We start from the raw sequence: 20,283 nt of genomic DNA on the forward strand, positions 1-20,283 counted from the left end.
TTTGGTTTTCTAAGTCACTGAACAAGGAGGTTAGCAAGTTGGCTGCAAACGTTCTGTGGTTTCTGTTCCCTCCTTGGTAAATATAAATAAGCACCAGTAAATCTTTACTGGTAAGCAAAGCCAAAATTGTTGGAATTATGGAGAGTTGAAATGTAGTATCCAGAAGGAATACTCCAGATCGTCGTGGTGTTGGCAAAGATGTTGCTTCACTTTCATTAACTTTTACAGCAAGAGTATGGTGATCGCAGCTTTAACACAAACTGTGTTTGATTATTGAGAGTTTGATTCTTTTTTTCCTCTTGGCCCCTGTACAGCTTTAATTTACTAATCTCAGTCATACAAGGGGGGGACAGGGATAATTAACTTGTCTTGAGAAACAGTGAGACACCAAAAATTTGATACAAGGACATTTTTTACGTCCTTCGCAATGGACACTGGAGATGTTGTGTTTCTGAAACGGAAGTGAAGAGCTGGCATTTGATCCTGATGGAGAAGCACATGAACAGTGTTTTGTTCCACTAAACCAGAATTGCTCTGAGAGCCCCCTGTGCCCGTTCGATACGTGAGAGCAGCGTGTGGTAAAAAACACCAGAAGCAATTTTAAATTTTACGCAGCCAGTGTTGGCTTCAGGGCTTTTTGTTTAAGAAAATGGCAACGAGGAGCAGTTCTGCTTGTTCCCTGTGTGACCTCTGGGCATTTCATGGTGTGTCCCCTCCCATTCCTATATTTGCATTACTGGCTCATTTCTAAGAAATGATGATTTCCTGAAATTGGTCTAGGCCTCAAGTGGTGGGAGTGGTCATGTTTCATGATCAAGACGCACATTTATGATGGGGCAGCTGCACAGATGGAAGCATGGGTTGGGACCACTCCATAGGGCACGTAAGGCCCTCTCGTATTTTACTCTCTCTGAGAGCTTTGCATACCACGTGTGGATTATGCTTCCCCATCAAACCTACTTTGATGCAACTTCTGGACCCCTGCTCCCAAATACAGACCGGCCTGTGTTAGGCACTGTGTGAACATGGAACAAGGATGTAGTCCCAGGTTCAAAGCAGCTCACTAGAACAGTCAGAGAGCTGGCAGAGCAGCGCAGGCCGGCAAGGAGGTGCAAAGAGATCCAGTGAGCGCCACCGTTCTCACCAACCGGCCCCAGCGGCTGTGCCGGCACAGTGGGACTGTCGCATTGCGGAGTCAGCATCTCGCAGGAGGACCAGGGTGTTGGGGGCTTCCTGGTGGGGCTTCAGCCCACCCGTGCTGGGTAGTGCCCGGGCACAGCGGAGGGGTAGCATGAGGTTGGTCCTAGCAGCCGTGAAGCCACCCTGACCGGGGGAGAGAGCTCAGCTGTGTATGTATTAATATGAGCTGTGCTCTGCCTGTCTCCTTCCCAGCCAGAACAACGGGTCTTGGCCCGTTTTCCTGACGGGTGCAGATGGAGGCAGTATGTTCAAAGCCCCATTTGCAGTCCTGGCTACTATTGATCGTAAGGCACAAAAGGAGTCGTGTTGGTTGGTTGGGGTTTTTTCTGTTGTTGTTGAAAACTGGCCTGAAAGCTTTGTTATTATTGGTGCTATCTGGATAGTATGAAAAGCAGCCTCAGTTATTGGCCCTGCTGGGGTATTATTCCAGATGTTTTTCCTTACACAGCTGTTAAGCTGGAAGTAGTACCAAAACCAAAGATTGATTTGAACCATTGTTTTGTCAAAAAACAGAACTGAACCTGAATTATTGTCTTCTTTTGACTTCATTGAATTCAGATCATCATTGGCCACAGCTGGATCCAACCCCAGCTCAAACCAAACTGAAAAAAAGCACAAACTCCGACCACGCTTTTGAATAGGTGAGGCTTTGAAGGCCAAGAGTCTGCGTCTTGTCATGAGTGCAGCTGATTTTACCTTTTGCCAATAGCAACTTTATTTTATTGTGCATGTGTGCATAAGTATATATGTTTATGTATTTATCAAGTGCTGTACTGTATACCAATTTATTTTAATGAAAAAAGCAGGCTTACCAAAACATTGTTTATTTCTTAATTGGAGGATTAATGACAGATTAAAGAAATAAGCCTACTGATATACTACCAAAGTTTTAGCACACATAGATGCATAGTTTTACTCAGGCAGGACTCTCTCACATCTCAGGAAGCTTAGAACTTTACATTTCAAACACACCGTTTTATCCGTTTTGTGAAAGTCAAAAGAGCCTGATTGAATGCAGACTGCAAACTTGTTCACTACAAACCTAGTTAAACATGAAATCTTGCTGGGATTAGCTTAATTGTTCCCTAAATGAAAAGACTGCTTTGTACATAGACTATAACTTTATGCTTGCCAGATAAAGAAATGTGAACCTGTCAGGAGACACAGGAATTTGTCTGTGTAGCAGTATCACTGGGCCAACTGTCTTGCCTTTTATGCGATACTGTGGCGTAAAACACCGCTCCGCCGGTTTCGTTTTACAGCAAATAGTCTGCGTGGTGGCATCCTGTGGGAACTGAAGTATCAAGTTCTATTTTCCCTTCGAAAGTCCAACTGCACCGTACGCCGCTTCCCAAGGCGCGCGCTGCGTGGCTGCCAGCGGGCCGCGGGGCTGGGGGTGCTGTGGCGAGGCCGGGAGCTGCCAGGCTTTGCCACGGTAGAGGCTGCCATAGGTAACACCACCGCGTGTTCGAAATGAGAGACGCTGTTTGTGATAAGATCATATGGCGACTTAGTAAAAGAGGAAAATTATTCCATTTTTAATCTTCAGAAGTTTATGTAACACTTCTGCTTATCAGACACTAGGACTGCAAACTCTTCTGTTTTTCTTTTGGCTTCCCTCCTGCCTGCTTGAAAGGAAGAGTTTCTGTAATTAAAGCCTTTACTCTTTATATAAATGTAACCATAAAAGATGTGGAGTTCCTGTCTTCCAAAGCTACCAAAGACAAAACTTCTGCAGCTGCTCTCAAGTGACTACTCTGTTTAATCTCGTTTCCTTACTTCCTAACCAGGCTTCTCAAAAAGCCTCTCCGTGTCAGGGGCCAATAGTTTAACACGGGCAGCGTGGAGCCGAGAGGAGAGGCTGGCCAGGAGCACGGGGAGGGGGAAGCTGGGGTACTGCTGGGCTCTGTACCACGGGGAAGCCCGCAAGCCTGGTGCAACGCTGAGCAACGCATGGGTGAAAACAGCACGGGAGGATGATGTAAGCAGCAAGGTGCTGTTTACTGCGTCTTAACTACAAGAAAGAGCTGTCTCAACCCCTGTGCCCTCCACTGACAAGCATTTAGCAGGGAGCAGTTAAGTCACGCTCTGTGTCAAGTAAAGCACTTCCAATGTGCAGTTCTTAACGCTGTCATGGCAGACTCTGCACGAGGTTTCCCATCACAGTGTCATGGTCTGAGTGTAGCGCTCAACTTTGTGGTCTCCAGAAGTCATCTTCTGAAAAGCGGTATTAAAACCTGCCTGCTCTCAGAGTCTGTTCAAGTCCAGTGAGTCCTCAGACACGCACGGTTGAAGTGTCCGTGTATCACTGATGAGGTGGGTGCATTCTTCATCCTGAGCCTCCTTCATGTTCACCTACTTTGTACCAGTGGGATGGTGGCGGCTGGTATTACCTCTGCTACCACTGACAAACTGTAACGCATTTGTACGCTTGGTGTTATTGTCCTTGCAACCGCATTTAAATACCCCCAGTGAGACACTCATGCCCAGATTTTCTGCAGAACTCCTGGGTCACTCCCAGCTACAGTAACTTGTCTGTCACAAAATCTAAGTGGAAAACACGAGAGGCCAGGTTCTCTCTAAATCTGAGAGTGCATTGCAGGGAGGCAGCACTGCTGCTCTGCTCCCTGCGCAGCTCCACTTACTTGGCTTGCGCCCACTCATGTCATGTGAAATCCTTATGGATTCCCACAGTTCCAGTGTTCAGGATTGATGATTCTTCATTTTCTTTTAGCACCTTGTGAATAACTTAGGATTTCTTTCATGCAAAAGCAACTCCCTCTCTTCCTGGTAAATTGCCTCATTTTGTGCTATTGGAAAGTGCTTAGTCCAGATTGCTTTACTATTTGTACCTAACGGCTGCTCCTGCTTTCTGTGTTATGTGTATGGGATAAGTATGAAATACCAGCAAATAGCTGACACCACTTCAGCCCCTAAATGAGTGATAGTAGGAACCCTCTCTATAGCTAGCCTCAAATGACTTTTGTCTGTACCACTTAAAACCACGGGATTGTTCCTGCAGCTGAATAGTGTGGCACAGATGAGATGGCAGTGGATAAAAATGATAGTGAGCTTAGTAGAAAAGTTTCATTTTTATTTTAACAATATCAGAGTTTTACCTCTTCTCTTTCTGTGCCTGGGAAATCAGGAATGTCTTTGCTCTGAAAACTTGTAATCTAATGCCAGGTCTTGCTGACTTTTACTGTCGAACTTTAGAGCCTCGTTTCATGTGTGGTCCTTTGGACTTCAATAACACTCCTCACAATGGGGTTGGCAGCTCCTACCCTGGAACCGAGTTGATGACTTCCCTGGGCTCAGGGTCTGGCTTTCAGGTAAGATGCAATCAGCAAAGATGATAAATATTTCGGTGAGTAATCAAACATCTAAGAGCTGTCTGGTTATTATCTTTGGATTAATATCTAAGATTAGTATCTGGGAGTGAATTTCAATCCAAATGCATCTAATTCCTGTAAAGCAAATGATAGTAGATATGAGTTGCTGATACATTTATTGACTCTTTGTCTAAATTATTTAATGCAAATTGTAGGATTTTGTTAGATTGGCATGCCCTTTCCTGCTTAGCTGTTCATCCAGGATTTCATTTCTTTTACACCTACAATCTGTTCCCAATAAATCTTCTCACACAGTTTTAAGTAATATCCCAAGTGCTCTCAAAGTGGAGGCAGCGATTCATCTCTGTCACTTTAGGCAATTATTACTGAAATTTCTAAAACAGCGTTTCAGAATAATTAACCTTAATTATCCTTAAGCCTTAAAAGATTTTCTGGTGTTGACCAGCATGCCTGTGAGCTGCCAGTCATACATATGTAAACTCAGAGCTGCCAAGCAGTTAGTAAACCCATACACAGTGAGCTCTGGCTGCTTTACTGAATGCGGCTCAAGCAAAGGCACAGCACTATATATTTCAACTTGTAAACTGCATATCTTGTTTTTTCATTATTATATTTCTGTGTAATACTTTCCAAACTTTATTTTATTGTATTCCACAGTTAAAAAGCCACCTGGATATTCCTTTTCTTTTTCTTTTTCTTTTTTTATTTTGAAACTCTCTCTAAGCCTTTTTGCATGTTTTTGTAATGTGTAAGACAGACTCAGATGACAGAGGTTTCAGAAGTCTTGTGCAGCTGGTAGCTTTTTGATGATTTCAGTTCACAATTCTTTTGGAATAAATATGGATACTAACGAGAACAATGAGTAAAGTGTCAGTTGTACTAAATAAAAGTGATCTGGTTTAGAAAAATAAGAACACTTTTGTCAGTTCGGTTACACCTGTGCATCATTTTACTATAGCAGAGTAACAAAAGAGAGTCTAACAGATGTATGCTAAGGACACAAATGGGGTTAACCAAGGAAATATCATAAATCCTTTATACAAGAACATTTTGTGAATGTTTTAAAGACTAACACATGAGAATATGTCTGGGTGTTCTTTGAACCCTGCAAGGTGATTAAAGTGAAGAGTAAAAAGCTGAAGTGACAGTAGTGAAACACATGAAGATATAATACATGCATGCAATTGGGATTTACACAAAAGGAAGAGCTGGTTCCTGGGCGTGCAGGACCGCCATGCATGGGAAATAGGGGAGATGAATATTTACAACTTTCTCCAAGTGGAAAAACAGGTTGTGAGGAATCTTTGTAAATATCTTCTTACACAGGAAGTCAAATTTTATTTATTTATCTGAAGTAAAACATTTACTGCTCTGCTAAAAGAAAAATGAGAGACATGATGAGTTGAAAAAGCCAGTTATGAGCAGCATCCAGGGTCTTCATGAAACAGTGAAATACTGAGTGCTAGAAGAGGATAATCAGTTTTATGCATTTTTAAATTAATACGAAATGCTACTCTCCACTTTCGCTGTACAGCCTGGGTTTTAGAATGTCAAGAAAGTATTTGACATTTACAAGAGACTGCAGGCACTAATACAAATCATTTTTATCCATTTATCCATTCTAACCACCAGGCTGAGTGAATTGTTGGCTCTGTGCAATTAGTCTCTGTGCTTCTTGACAATATAACCACAGATTATCATGAATTCTATTAATAATGCAAGGTGGAAGCTCTGTTCTCCAAGTCTGTTATTTTACTTCTAGAAAAACAACTAATTTCTTACAAAGCTGATATAAATAGACCAGCTGACAAGTATCCCAAAAGAACAGAATATGCTTGGAATAGTGAGATTTGAACTGACATATTTTTGGCAAAAAGAAGTTATACAGGCTGTATTTGTCTGAAAGTTTAAAAATAGGAGCCTTTGTCACATATGGCAGGAGAGGCCAGGTTGAGTCATGATTGATGTCACTTGAAAGAACACTTTAAGCTTAGAAAATGACGTCAGAATCATCAGAATTTAGTGAGATTTAGAGCAGTCCCTGAAGCCAGGGTGCTGGGGATTCTGGAAGATACTTTGTGGATGATACACAGCACGCTGCCAGACATCATCTGAACGGAAGCCAGGAGCTACGGTACTTTCAGATTACATTTCTAAATGATGGGTACAATTTGTTTTAATAACATTCATTTCTACTTAAATGCATGTTTCGAACTGTTTTCAGTTTTCTAGACTCGGTGCAAGCCCCCATTTCGGGCTGGAAGAGCCGTCTGTCACCGCCTGACCTTGCTCACCGACATGACAAGTTTCCCAGAGCAGCCAGAGTCCTTGTTACCCGCAGGCTGCACATACAGCAGCATCTCTCTCCATTTACTCATCTCCAGCTTTAGTGCTCAATTCTTGCTGACTTTACTACCGCGCATTTATAAGTCAGACCGTAACAGTACATATGTATGTTGGAAGTATTTCTTTTAGCTTCCAGGCTAAAACTAAACTCTCTCTGTCTGCTACTGCTAGTGTTAAAATGGAAATAACAAAACAGAAAAGGCATTTGGATTTCGCTTTATTAAAGATAAGCAATAAATCGTGCGGAGCTGGCTGTGGTCTAGGTCACGCAGAGGCTGTGCAGAGCTTGTGCTGTGCAACGTAGCGAACCTCTTTGGAATAGTTTCTTACATTTCTCCTTTGATTTCCCATATATAGCAATTCTTTGCTCCTTAAAGTAATTTTAATGTGAAAATGAATATATTTAATGTAAGTGCACAATGCTACTTTTGATTTGGCTAGATCTATTATGCTTTTAAATAGCTCTTAAGTATAAAGAGAAAGTAAACTGCAAATCACATTTCTAAGAAGTAGTTTTGTACTTATTGCAGGTAGCAGCAGCATCTTTTGTTCCTAAAAATGATAGATATTAGTGAAAAAAATGAGTTGTACGTTTGCTCGGCTACATGCGTTTGACAATACGCGTAATCAGTTTTCATACTAAAATGAGTTCATTCCAGGAAAATAAAAAGTTCATCATGCAAGCAACTCCGTGAGTAAAGCACGCTTGTTAGCTAATAGCTGCTGTTATCTGCCATTTAGATTTGCGCATTGTGCTCGTTCCTGTTCTTTTTGAAGAGCCAAGTGGTGGATGAATTATTCTTGGTATTCCTGATTTTTACTTCGAGCCAATAAACACCTGCGTGCGACTGGCCTGCCGGAGCCGTTCCATGAAACATCTGGGCGTGCTCCAGCCCTGGGGCTACTGGCGTTCAAAACCATCTTCCCTGCTCCTGCCACTCATTGCGGCTGCAATCTGGGGACTGATTTAGCGCAGGAATCGGATCAGGAATCCCGTCACTCCCGTGCACCCAGCTCTCTTGGTGGTAGAAGAGACAGACAAAGGGACAAGGACTCTGGTGGATTATGTGAGTGGTGAGGGAACTGCATGTGATTCCTCTGAGAGCAGAGGGAGTTTTCTGTGGGTCTTGTGTGTTGTGCAGTGCATAGAAAAGACCCGCGCTGGAGGATGAATCATTGCATAGTAAAAGCGAGCGTGCTCTGCAGAATCTGTACTGTCTTTGTTGCAGCCGTTGGAAGTACGTAGTGAATGAAGCAGACAACTGTAGAGAACATGTTTTCATGATTAAGGCATGAGTGCAGCCCTGGGGAACCGAACCCCCGCCTTTGCACAGATTTCCTGTGTGATGCTGCTCCCTTTGCACGCGTGGTCGTTAATTGCTTGGTATGATGGAGTGTAGTTTCTACAAGTGCTGAGCACTCGCAGTTGCAAGCTGCAGGCAGCGGGAGCTGTGCAGAGAGTGTGAGCGCTGCTGTGCGCGGACTACTGAGAAATCGGGCACCACGCATCTCAATGAGGTGGTCAAGAAAAGCAGAGGCAGAGATTACGAAGATAAATCTTTATGAGTTCAATTTATAGGGCTGGAGCAGCTTGAAGGGGCTTGTCCTCCTTAAACTTGTCCTTCCTTGTACCTATAATAAGAACAGCAGATTTCAAGCTAAATACAAACGCAGTATTTGTGAGCAATTGCTGAGTTTAAGATACTGCTGCAAATATGAGAATTAGTAGAGTTACTGTTCAGCACTTGTCCATCCTTTATCTGTCTTCCTTTTTTTTTATCTTTTAAAATTGAGATATTATTGTACCACTGAGCAACCTGTCACTGAAGAACCCACTAATAAAGCAATATTGTGAGTACATGTATGTTTTTACTGATGCAAAGCAATCATTAGGGATTTAATAGCCTCTGTGTATTTTCCCATAGTCTTAATATTGTACAGCAAAAACATAACACTTCAAAAATACCACACTGTTCTGCTGGTAAAAGTAGAAAAACACGCATAAGACACTTTATGGGAAGATACTTACTGAAGAGTTGTGCTTCTGCTTACTCTCAAAATAAAATATGGTGGTTTGTGGTATGTGTATTTTATAAATCACAAATTATGTGAAAAAATGTATAGCATATACATACATAGCTATCCTTATATCAATATGGGTGAAACAAAAAATAAGTGGCTTTCATGTGAGAAATGGAATGAGAACAGGAAAGCACACGACTTCACAGATTTCTGTACCTTAAATAGCTTTGTCGACTCAAATATACTTTGTCACTCTTCGATGCCGTAATCCAATGCCAAGCACAATTACGATTTTTTTTTCTAAAGTGCCATTTATTTGTCATGTTTACCATGTTTTATTAGAAAACTCTTCTATTCCCCCATTAGATAATCTCAGTTTTATAAAACATTATGCTTGGAAGTGCCTGGTTTATGTCACTAGAAGAAGTACGCTCAGTTCCACCAGAGGTGTTGCATAGGTGACTAGAAAATGACAGGAATTATTTTTACTTTAGTAATCACAAACACATACTAAAATGGAAAACCGACTTTTTTCTAAATTTTGTTTATTTGAGAGGTAGCCTATATTTTTGTTGGAACCCAGAGCCACACACTCAGGATGCACACCAGGCACCGAAAGTGGAATTCAGGCAATCCAAATCCACAAAAGCAATTCGGAAAACCTCTGCTTCACTGACTGTAAAATCTGAATTCACTTGGCTCTGTTGTTTTGGTCCTGTCAGACTCCTAGGTGCCAAAGCTTAGGTTTCTGTGAGTACACCGAACTCTCAACTTCCAGCTACAGCTTCTTTTAACCCCATTAAAAGACAAGTCTGCACTGGTTCCCTGAGGGGCTCACGTCAATCCGGGCGCCCTGAGCGCTCCTGCCACTCACTGAGACCTCTGCCTGCTGCCGGGATCTCCCTCACGCGGGGATTATCCCCGTGAACTTGTGGGGTTGTCTGGCAAAGCGATGAGTTACGGAGGATGCAGGTTCCCGCGTGCTTCAGGGTCACTGCCTCACTGTTTGAAGCTTCAGCCCGGTTTATAGGGGGGAATCACATTGGGCAGGGACTGCAGCTCCACGAGGTGCCCTGGGTGAGCGCCCCAGAGCCCTGCACCCCCAGGGGCACCCGCAGGGGCACCCCCAGGCTCCCCAGGGGGTTCAGAAACCCCCCTGCGCCCAGCATTCCCATTTGGCAGACTGCAGAGCTGAGCACAGCGCGTCTGCATGTGCACCACGGTGTGCTCACACAAACAGAAAGCAGTAAAATGTTTTGAGATTCATTTAAATATGGTCTGCTCTCGGTCTCAAGTGCAGCATTTATGATTATTGCCGAAAGCAATAATCATCCTTTACTGTTATCAATACGACAGACAACACTATTTTTAATTATCATGTTCTAATTCAATATAGAATAAAACTAAGCTGAATTTAATTATAAGGTCTCAACAGAGTGAGATAGCAAATAGTTTTTCCCCCTGAAGATTCTACTCAACCCTTTACCATTCGGAGTATTTAATTCCAGTTTTGCTTACTTTGAACTGAATGGAATTTTTGTACCAAATTAGGACGGCTAAGTCCTTCCACACAGAAAACTACTGAGCTCACTGGATATTTTTCTGTCGTGGTGCCAAACCATATGGCAATCACGCTGAGGATATGGATGGAAGAAAGGTTGCTCTGCACAGTAATTCCATATAGGAATCGCTATTGATTACAGAGAGGATACTTTATGGGTAGTGGTAAATTATGAGGGTTCTCTGGTAAGTGAGAACATTGATTTACATGAGTAATGCAAAGTCTCACACGTAAGCTGAACTCAAACTTTAACTGTCAGCTGTAACACATCTATTTATACCACAGATCTGTGCTTAGCCACTTATATTTAATTATAATCAGTTGCAGTGCCTAAATTTTCTGTGTTTACTCAGAGAATCACATTTCTGAGGTCAAATGCAATGACAGTTATACTGTAGTTATTTGAAGACATGCTTAGTTGTACATTCTGCATGTATCTGAGGACAGAACTTCTGGAGAAGAAAGGATGGGTACGATTCCACAGTCCTTCCTTACACGACTGAAATTTCACACACATCAATTTGAGTCAGGGCATGTCTGTGCTGTGGAGCGATCGCCAAAGCAGCTCAGAAGGAGCCAGCCTGGGTAACTGGAAGCAGTTTAACCGCATTGCTTAATGCTGCACACTGTCTAATTTACCCTGTTTTTCAGCAAAGTAAATTAGCTTTGGCAAAGCATCGCACAAATAGGCTAGCCTGCTTCCAGTCCATAAGCCAGCTTTGGCACCAATTTCTACATTGTACTTATTGTGCAGTACAGCATATCCAGCAGGAGATGCAAAGGGCTGCTAGTGTAAATTTTGCAGATTCGGATCCTCAGATTTTTTTTTGCACTTACTCATTTAAATGGCACAAAACTCTTATTAATTCTTAAATGTCATGGCTTCCAATTTAGTGGTGCTAATGAATCAAAATGTAAAAAAAATAAAATACCATTATTAATTAATAACAAAAGCATATAATTTCGGGCTAACCATGCTTAAATATGCTTATATTTACTCAACATCTGTAGCAAACTGCCAGCTGGTAGTAGATTTCTTCGGAATCTTAAGCCTTGCTGCTTCTGACCCCTGGCATACAAAGACCATCCTTATTTCCAGTGTGAAAGTCTTTACCAAAATCAGAATAAATCACAAACCTTTCACACTGAAATCTCAACAGAAAAAAGTAATTAATGTAACTATGTTTTAGAATGTCATGGGTACTAGATTTTTTTAGAAGAGTCTGGTAAAATCAAGTTTAACTGGCTGCCGTCTGACATTGTTGACGGACCAAATTTTCCGCCCATGAAATCTATTGATGGCAATGGGAGCAGATCCTAAAGTCCTGCCAGGTATGATTTTTCCAGTAGGGACAGAATCCCCTTCCATCTCTGAGCAACAAGATTTGAAAACTACCCAGTAAGACAGCCTTTTGGCATCATAATCAGCAACCTTTTTCATTACCAAAGCAATAGATGCTACTTCATATTCCAGGAAAAATTGCGTTCAAACTATTCAGTCTTATTCTTCCCAAATCTAAACAGAGCACATGTGCAGGCATTTTGAAAAAGTGGTCTGCTTCATCCCCCAAATTTTACATTCAGAGTTGAAGGTTTGCTGAAAATCAACGGCTCTTGTGATAAACTGAAATATTGATTTATGTATAAATTGGATGCAAAAACAATAGAGGCTTTTGTTTGTGTTTTTGTTTGTTTGTAAATAGATCTTTTTAATCTCCATCTCTGCTTGAGCTAAAAACATAAATGAACATGTAACAGCTAGAGGCAACTCTATCTACAATAACATAGCTAACTCCCAAAAATGTGGGAGAGCTTCAGATCCTCCAGAACAACCTTAATTATTCTAAATTTCAACTAAAATGCTCGATTTTATACAGTTATTACCAGAAAAAGAAATGGAAAAAATCAGAGGAAAAATGTACCCATATGCAGGACGCTAATATCCATGGCACAGATCTTGAGAATAATACCAGAAAATTGGCTGAATTAACTGTATCAGAATGTACACTATGCAAGAAGACATGTATATGTAACACGCAGTTCTGCTTCTCTCAATAAAAAATAATTTTGATAAAAAGGCAACTTTCCTCCTCAATTTGAAGCTCTACTGTAAATTGATTTGGAATGGAATCATACTCCCTATTCTCATCCACCGAGGACTTATTTTTCATCCAAGTTGAGTGAAGATGTCAGTGTCATCAAATATATTCTATGGACTTGAGGAATTTTTATTTTGTTTAATAACTCGCACAGTACAATCACTATGAAACAGAAATTTAGATAAATAAATTAGTTTTCTGCTAGGCACTGGATTAAAGCTTAACCTTGCAACATCCAACTGTTGCTCCTTATTAATTTTACAGCCAGTTGCTGCTCAAAGCCTGTAGCGATTTGGCTTTATTCTGATCTCCACTCCTCTCGCCATTTCACATTTTCCCATATAATATTACCGTACCACCATAAATGATAGAAGCAGTCTCTTCAAAACCAGTGATCGCTCCAAGGTGCTTGAATTTCTGCCTCAAAATGACCCACAAAGAAGAGTAAACGCCCTGATGTCAGTCTTGGCTTTCATTCTGATTATATAACGGGAGAAAAACGATTTTGATGGGGTTTTTTAAATGTTACTTTTCATAAAAACTATGTAGGCAATTACCCAGAATTACTATTGCTGATTGCCTAAGTAGTGAAATGGGGCTAGCACAGTAATAACTGGAAGCTGAATACCTGAAAAGGATTTTAAATTCTCTTTAACTCTGTAGTGTCTTTTGTGTGTCTGTATTAGCACCTCGTGTGAGAATCCGGTCTTCAGGAAACAGCCAGACTCTCTTTCCTGATTAATATCACCACGTTACTGTCCAAAATACTTTCCACCAATACCTCTCATTTTTCCTCTAGGAAAAGAAATCCATAAAGGGAGACTACTTATGACATTCTCTTTCTAATTTTAAAACAATCTCCCTTTCACACTCCCACCCCAAAACAGTCCAGCCCTCTCTCCCTTTTTCACCTTAAAAAAGGAGGCAATTTTTAGAAACCACTAGGAAAGCAAAAGGCATTTGGGCATGTCAGTAGCATTCTCTTGCAAAGGGTTTATGTTTGAAAGCTAAAAACACTGTCTGCAATCACAGTACAAGACACACTGATCTGCAGTATTACTTTAAATATGAAGTTATTTCAAATGTCTAGCACTACAGGCTAAACATATAATAAGTGTAGCTGGCAATTTTTCTTCCTGCATTTAAAAACAATTCTCTGGTTTTTGTTTTACTAGCCAGAAAGTCAAAATCCTTTCTAAATTGTAAAGGTGAAAAGTAGTTCTGGATACCCCTGAGTCTCTGCTCTCGTTTGCAGGGTCACCACTTTGTCCATTCCAATTGGCACACACTATTTTAGATAAATATTCTATTGTGTTTTGGTTTTATTTTAATTGAATCTGTACTGCTTCGGAGAAAAACATCACTGTTGAAGTTCCATTATTTTTTCTAATACAAATTAGAATGCCCAATTTATATTGAAGCCTTAAAAGGCTTCTGTATCTTTTTGACGGCTGCACAGAAACCGTATTAACTTTATAGTTACAATCCGCTCATAAAACTAATTCAACTAACCAATGAACAGGTTTTAAAGGACATTATATAGCTTCTATGAATACAGAATTGCTGTACTATTAAGGTCAGAATAATTAACTAGTTTAGAAAAAGCATTTTACATAAACAAAAAAATGCATAGCTACTTCTCCCTGGAAAAAATACAAGCAAAATATAAATGTTTTATGTATGGAAGAATCACCAGAGACATAAAGAGAATCAGCCAATAATCCTGTTTGTGTGTAAGGGGTTGTCCTGATACATGAACAAAATAAGGAGGCTAATGGAGTCAATACTTTGGTGACTCCTCCTGTAAAAGTCAGCATTTTAAAACAATTAGAAATTTATTCATATACTTAAATAGCTCCAGAGAAAGATATTCTGGAAGAGACTTTTCTCTTTCAGTGTACACATATTTTAATAGCAGAAATTTCAAGACAAAATATTACATGAAGAGGGAATTGAGATTGAAGATGCAGAAAGATAATGTAGGAATTTAAAAGAAAAAAACTTGAATGTAATAATCCCCCACTAAAGTATAACAAACTCAGGAAAAACAGCCTACGTTACACTGAAAAGATATCCCACCATGTTAAGGCCTCTGATAACCTGACCTATATCTCGTTCCAATACACAAAGCAAGCATATGAATGAATTTACTAAGTCTTTCAAAATCACAGTTTTCTAACCTGGTACTCCAAATATTATTATGACATAGTCACAGTCATCTGGTTATTACACCATACTGATTATTTCCTCCAAATCATACTCAGAAATATTCCAAAGGCCTGGGCAGCAGTAAACAAAAATGAACAAAAGGGAATAAAGAACCATCTACAAATACAGGGAAGCACAGTCTAGTAACACAGTTCACATTCTGAAATATTATATTCTTTACTGATAAAAACTTATTAAATCACATTCAGTCTTGGACTGTAAACCATGATTCCCATCTGGAAGCCATTTCTAAAAAAGTACAGCAGAACCTCTGTTATTGCCATTGTTCGGAAAATAACTATCCAGATATTGCTAATCTATAACTTATTAAACAAAATATTGTCCTACTTTATTTTCCTTGAAGATTTTTGAATGAACTGTGTCTCTGCCAGATACTCATGCACAACATTGCAAACCTCTTTGTCCCTTGCATTGAGTCCCATTTAAAAAATGGTCTTTTCTACTTGTTAATTTCTAGGGCCAAGACAGTGTCCAATCTTTAAAAAAACCTCACTTCAGATCACTTGGCATTATTGGAAGCACATCATTACTCAGAAAACAAGAGTCAAGTAGGAGGTCACAACACACATATCAGAGACTCAGTGAAAAATTAGTCGTCATTTGCTTTCTAAGGATTAGGGTTTGAACATTATTTTCCAAAAAACCATGCATAAAAACATCAAGAGATTCATCATGCCCTCTCCCTCTGTCTACATTCTCATGTAGGTTGCCTCTTGAGCGGAAACTCTGCCTTTCCACAAGAACTACTCCCTAATTAAAAAACAAAACCCACACAAACTAACAATGGATTACAAGAATTTAAGATGCATAAATATGGTCATTAACAACTCCAGGCACCTAAATATTGCATTCGTACTGATACAGAAAAATAAATGCAGCACAACCAGATTTTTTATTTCTCTAGCTAAGCCCTTTTCACCAAAACAGTAGGATTTTTGGTTGTTTTGTGAATGCCAAAAAATATGTAAATTTTTCAATGAAAGCAAGCTAAAGAACAATAAAAGGAAATCACAAGTATTATCTTGTTTTCTCCTGATTTTCTACTGTCTGACAAAGTGCCCATGAAGCTGATCAGCTAAACTGCTATTTAGCAGAAAGAATAGCTGGTATTATTTACCCTGAATAGCTTTTTTATTTTATGTAAATCTCTACAACTGTTTTTAAAACTTGTATTGCTGTTCTACGTTAACAGTAATAATCTACACCCTATTCTACAATAATGTGAGGAAAAATATACAAGAAGAATTGCTTACACATTCTGGCTGCAACCTTTAGATTGTAAAAACAATTTCCAATTTCCCTTCTCTCCATGTTAACAAATTCTTCATATTCCCCATTTCTTTGTGCCAGTAACAAATGAGCTCATCTTTGACTACGCTCAGGCAAACATTTCACCTACTGTTTTGTAAAAAGTCTTTTACATAAAAAATGTAAAACTTACAGTAAAAAGTCACTAGTTTATAAACGTACTACTACTAATTTATAGAATTAGCCAAACATGGTGCAAATGCCACCTCTGGGTGGACCCAGCTCCTGAGTAAGCTGGTTTTGAGAATACATTATGACTTTATTGCCTGGAAGCTTTTGCACACTGATTTTGAGTCACCGAGGCAATACTTTCATAAGTCTTTCAGTGATTACTGAACATTTTAACTTTCAGGCAAATTTTCCTAAGCTACCCATTTATGCTCTTGTGCTAGGAGGTATCAATAGCATTGATCAATCAAATCTGGTAAAAGCACAAGGTGGTATTAAATATACTTCAGTCTGGCTAAGTGAAGGAATTCCTAATTTCTTATTTTTCGGGGGTAGCTGATGTAAGAAGGCATGACCTTTAGTCATCCAGCCAGACAAGCCTGAACGCAATGAAGGGAATCGCCCAGAGGTTAACGACCAGTGCAGTAACTGCAGCAATAACCGCAGCCAATACATGTTTGAAATCGTGCAAAAGACCAGAGAGCCTGCGGGGAGACAGCAAGAACAGAGATCGTTCGTATCACACAAGGGAACATGTGAAGAGTTTGGGCACTGAGGAACGCAGCTCCCAGAGCCCAGCGAGGGGCCGGGCGGGCACCACCTGGGAGCCCCTGCACCCACAAACTCTGCCCTCACTCCCCACTCTTCTCCTCCGGCCTGAAGATCAGGGCAGGAGTTTATGAGCAGCAAAACGAAAATCTGATTTCTTACAGAACTACATGCTTCATCCCTGAATATTCTGCTCTCCACCTTCTCTGCAAAACACCCCCCGGGCAAGGCTGAGGTCACTCAAGCGCTAATTAGCCAGCATGGCATGAAGAGAACGCTTGGCTGGCTGGTTGCTACAGAATGTGATCTCTGGTTCATATGGCTGCCTTCACCTCAGCAAGGGCATTCATTTTGCTTTCCCCTCCATTCAACTACCTCAAGTTTTACAAAACTTGTAGGAGGTTAATTATTTCCAAGACGACACTCTCTATGAAAGCTGTTTCAAATTTGCTATCAGGTTCAAAAATTACTTTGTAAAGAGGATGGGGACCAACAGATAGAGACTGCCTGCTAGAAAGATTTTTTTATTTTTCTTTAGAAATGGAATTTGATTTTATAAGGGCAAACTGCAATACATTATGCTTAAATCGTGGAGAAAGCTACAAACTCATCAGCTGAGAAGTAACGGATTAAAAATTGATTGTGTTATTCAATTGCACGGTTACAATTCCTGACATGATCTGAAAAACAAATGCAATCTTAGAATGCAGGTGTTGAGGAACTTCTAAAAGAGACAAAGACTGTCAATGCCAGTCCTGGCGAAATGTGCTTAGGAATAGTGTCAAATCTATTTAAGAAAAACAAGTTCACACTGGAGCACAGGCAAATAAGTGATACTAAAATGGTAAGAGAAATGAAGAATTTGTAGGATGAGACCAGAGGAACTTATTTAGCCTAGTGAAGTCTAAGAGAAAATTTCTAACTTAGAAACTGGGTGTAAAATCTAAGGAGGAAAAGTAGCCATTGAAAGTAAAGGACCGTTGTTGGTGCAAGAACAAATATACACAAACTAGTCACACAAATTGAGGCTAGAAATTAAATTAGATGGATTCTAGCCTTCAGAAGTTTTAGAGAAGTCTTCCTATGAGTACAGCTGAGCAACAAACAATATTTGCCTGTCAAAAAGAAGAAAAAAGTACCTCCAACCTCCAGACCATCCATAGTCCTTTAGCTTCTATTATAACACCAGATCCCAGCAGCATTCCTCGCTGCGGGCTTGCAGGACATGTTCTATGTTTTCATTTTTGACTTATCTGTCCCCAAGGGAAGTTCCACTGGTAATTAAGCCTACCCTAGTTAGTGAAGCTCCTTTTATGGAGCTTCATACTCTTTGGAGATACATACATTTTAAGGGCGAATAATCCCATTTATCCTCACCACTGAAATATCTTTTCTTCTTGCTGTTCAGTGGAACAGAGTGATCTCATTTAGGAATTCTATTTCTTACTCCACCGACTTCTTGCTTAAAATACTCAACTCTGTGAAAACTCACTGTCTTCACTCCCCACCACCCATGTAGGGATACTTTTACTCCTTTTCACATTTTGTTGTTTGCACCTTCTGCCCATCAAATTCAACTTTTTAATAGTCATTATTTCAGTAAAAAGAAGAGATTTAATCCTTCCTGGAAATGCCTTCATACATACTACATAAAAAAAAAGAAATTGCATTAAGTCTTTACCCAGGCTTTTTACTCAAAATGCTTTCATTTACACCTAATCAAATGAGGCATCTTCTATCTTCTCAAAGTTACACCGTGAAGCAAGAAAAGCCAATGCTACTCATTACAGTGCAGACTGCATGTAGTTATCCATAGTTACTGCTTGAAAGTTTCAGTTAGCAAAATGTATTTGGACAACCATTTCCATTTAAAAAATGTATTAATCCCACAAGGTTATTCTTTAAGATACACCCGACATACCTTCCGTGACCTTCCTCATTGTCAGAGGTTTCTTACCCAGCTGAATTCTCAGTTGATAACATAGCTCTTGGCTACATTCACCCTGTGGTGTTGGGACAGCTGGGTACTTCTGTTGGATTATTTTCCTGGGCCTTCAGAAGAACACACATACTGGAAAGCTAAACACGGCTTCCTAACCACAGCCAGTGTGCAACAGGTTCCTTCCTAGGTCAAATCTAAATCCAGTTTTTATCATCTGAATGGTATTTTGGTGGACCTGGATACCTGAACTGGGGGGGATTTACAGGTGGGAAGGGAAATCAGGGAATATGGTTCTTACCGGCCCTATGGTGCAAAAGAGGAGACGGGCAGGTGGGAGTGCGATAGCAACTTTATAACTTTAAAATCTCTCCAGTGATGGCTCGTTCACCTTATGGATCAACAAAATGACTGGGGAAATAGTATTAATTTCCACTCTGTGTTTGGTGTGCTTTATTTGCATGTTTATAGTGTTATGTTGTCCTCAGTATGTGAAAGGGCTTTATCCATTGGCACTGCCCATACATGTCCTTTACTTCTTTCAAGAAACATGAATTTCACATTATCTTTTAACAAAAAGCATTTCAAGCGTAATTGGTCACCTTGCCTCAAGAACTAAAAGTGGTCAATGTTAACGTTATTAATTAAGGCTGTTTTCTTGCGATGACTGAAAGGTGTAAGCTATACTAGCTAAAATTCAAGGCAAAAAGATCTTCCTTTAAAAGCCGGTGTAGTGGAAGTTTAATCGCTACATTGTTTAATTCCACACTAAAAACTTACGACCTTTTAAGTTATTTTAAAAACAGCTTCTCCTACCTTCCAAGGAGAAAGCCCCGACCCCTTTATCCCAGCTTCCCCCACTCCACCGCCCTGCTCCCACACCCCGGCCCGCACCTGCTCCCGGCAGGCCGCACGTCGCGGGAGGCGGCGGCCCGGGGCGCCGCTTGCGTTTACCCGCTTCTCCCGCTAACGGCCGCCGCCGCGGGCCCGTCCCCATAGCAACGCCGCCGGCCTCGGCCAGCCCGAGCGGCGAAAGCGGCGTCCGGCGCGGCTCAGCTCAGCCGGGGCAAGGTATGAGGGCGGGCGGTGAGGGGCGTCCACCCGCCGGGCTCCATGGGCCGCAGCGGGCCTGCACACAGCCGCGGGGCTCCAGGATCCGTCGCGCCCCGCACGGCAGCCCTGACGCAGCCGCTGGCCCTGACGCAGCCGCTGGCCCAGGCCCGCCCGGGGGCCGGCGCCGCGCCGGGCGCTCCGCAGGGCCGAGGCCTCCCCGCGCCCCTCTCCTGCGGCGGCTCTCGGCCTCTCCAGGCTGGACGGGCAGGTCTGACACCCCCTTTTTCCTCCTTTTGAAGAAGTGTCGGGGGGCGTCATTTCTGGGAGTTGTATGTGTCTGTCTACCCGCACATACTTTTTTTAACATGGCATCAACTTTAGTAGGAGAACCTGGGAGCCTTTGGTTACAGCCACAACAGAGGCATTCTGCTGTCAGCTCCCTGCGTTTGCAATAGT

The sequence above is a fragment of the Caloenas nicobarica genome, chromosome 2, assembly GCF_036013445.1.
Source record: "Caloenas nicobarica isolate bCalNic1 chromosome 2, bCalNic1.hap1, whole genome shotgun sequence".
NCBI lineage: Eukaryota > Metazoa > Chordata > Aves > Columbiformes > Columbidae > Caloenas > Caloenas nicobarica.